This window comes from Neolamprologus brichardi, unplaced genomic scaffold (assembly GCF_056152115.1).
Source record: "Neolamprologus brichardi isolate AB-2024 unplaced genomic scaffold, ASM5615211v1 NODE_ptg000138l+_length_53443_cov_1, whole genome shotgun sequence".
NCBI classification, from domain to species: Eukaryota; Metazoa; Chordata; class Actinopteri; order Cichliformes; family Cichlidae; genus Neolamprologus; species Neolamprologus brichardi.
In genome coordinates, this window is record NW_028270105.1 from 12,501 (window position 1) to 15,000 (window position 2,500).

Here is a 2,500-nt window from a genome sequence, read left to right on the forward strand (position 1 = left end):
GAGCACTGGCCCTGCTGATGTGCTCTCTCCATTTGGCCGAGGCAGTGAGTCGGCCTCCTCTCTCCTCTACGGTCGAAAAAGATGTGCTGCTGGAGCACTGGCCCTGCTGATGTGTTCTCTCCATTTGGCCGAGGCAGTGAGTCGGCCTCCTCTCTCCTTTACGGTCGAAAAAGATGTGCTGCTGGTGAACTGGCCATTGCAGCTACTCACATTGAGCATGGCCCTTGCCCTCCAGCAGGCCCCGCGGACCCACATACTCCTCTGCTCTACTCCCACACTAGCTTCTTCTCCTGCAGTTACCCTCCACCACATATCCAGCATGGCCCTTGACCTCCAGCAGGCCCCGCGGACCCACACTTAAGCCCCCCCCCCACTAACAAAGCAAAACACCACTGGCAAAATCCTCGTGCCCCTGGTACTCCAGAAAGTAAATTGAAACGTGCCCCTGGTACACTGAGCAGAAACACTTTGCCCCACACACATACACACTCCTGGTGCCTATGGTACGACAACTTTTCTCCGTGCCCCTGGTACACTGAGCAGAAACACTTTGCCCCACACACATACACACTCCTGGTGCCTATGGTACGACAACTTTTCTCCGTGCCCCTGGTACACTGAGCAGAAACACTTTGCCCCACACACAGACACACTCCTGGTGCCTATGGTAGGACAACTTTTCTCCGTGCCCCTGGTACACTGCGCAGAAACACTTTGACACACACACACACATACACACACACTCGTCGTGCCTATGGTACGACAACTTTTCTCCGTGCCCCTGGTACACTGTGCAGGAACACTAAGCCACAGACACACACACTCGTCGTGCCTATGGTACGACAGCTTTTCTCCGTGCCCCTGGTACACTGAGCAGAACAACTTTGCCACACACACACTCTTCGTGCCTATGGTACGACAGCTTTTCTCCGTGCCCCTGGTACACTGAGCAGAAACACTTTGCAAAACACACACTCCTGGTGCCTATGGTACGACAGCTTTTCTCCGTGCCCCTGGTACACTGAGCAAAACAACTTTGCCACACACACACACACACACACACACACACACTCCTGGAGCCTATGGTACGACAACTTTTCTCCGTGCCCCTGGTACACTGCGCAGAAACACTTTGCCACACACACACACACACACACACACACACACACACACACTCTCCTGGTGCCTATGGTACGGCAACTTTTCTCCGTGCCCCTGGTTCACTGCGCAGAAACACTTTGCCACATACACACACTCTCCTGGTGCCTATGGTACGACAACTTTTCTCCGTGCCCCTGGTACACTGAGCAGAAACACTTTGCCCCACACACATACACACTCCTGGTGCCTATGGTACGACAACTCTTGTTCGTGCCCCTGGTACACTGACCAGAAACACTTTGCCACCTCCGCTGTACGCACCCTCCTCCCTAGCTAATTTGCAATCTCCCCCACCTCCAGGGGGACCACCATGACAACTCCCTGACTCCCTTACGGCTGAACAAGATGCATGCTTCTCCACTGGCCCTGCTGAAATTCCCTCTCCATTTGGCCGAGGCAGTGAGTCGGCCTCCTTTCTCCTTTACGGTCGAAAAAGATGTGCTGCTGGCGCACTGGCCCTGCTGAAATTCCCTCTCCATTTGGCCGAGGCGGTGAGTCGGCCTCCTGTCTCCTTTACGGTCGAAAAAGATGTGCTGCTGGTGCACTGGACATGCTGAAACTCCCTCTCCATTTGGCCGAGGCAGTGAGTCGGAACTCCTGTCTCCCTTACGGTCGAAAAAGATGTGCTGCTGGTGCACTGGCCCTGCTGAACTACTCACATCGAGCATGGACCTTGCCCTCCAGCAGGCCCCAGGGACCTACATCACACCTTGCTCTTGTCTCCCTTACAGCTGAAAAAGATCCATGCTTGTGCACTGGCCCTGCCTAAATTCCCTCTCCATTTGGCCGAGGCAGTGAGTCGGCCTCCTGTCTCCTTTATGGTCGAAAAAGATGTGCTCCTGGCGCACTGGCCCTGCTGCTACTCACATCGAACATGGACCTGGACCTCAAGAAGGCCCCAGCGACCCGAATGCTCCCCTGCTCTTGTCCCCCAGTACCTTTCCTTCTCCTGCAGTTACCCTTCCACCGCATATCCAGCATGGCTCTTGACCTCCTGCGGGCCCCGGGGACCCACATTCTCCCCTGCTCTAGTCCCCCACTAGCTCGCCTTTCTTGCAGTTACGCTCCACCACATATCCAGCATGGACCTTGACCTCCAGCAGGCCCCAGGGACCCACACTTAAGCCCCCTCCCACTAACAAAGCAAAACACCACTGGCAAAATCCTCGTGCCCCTGGTACTCCAGAAGGTAAATTGAAACGTGCCCCTGGTACACTGCGCAGAAAAACTTTGCCACACACGCACACACACACTCCTGGTGCCTATGGTACGACAACTTTTCTCCGTGCCCCTGGTACACTGAGCAGAAACACTAAGCCACACACACACACACTCCCCT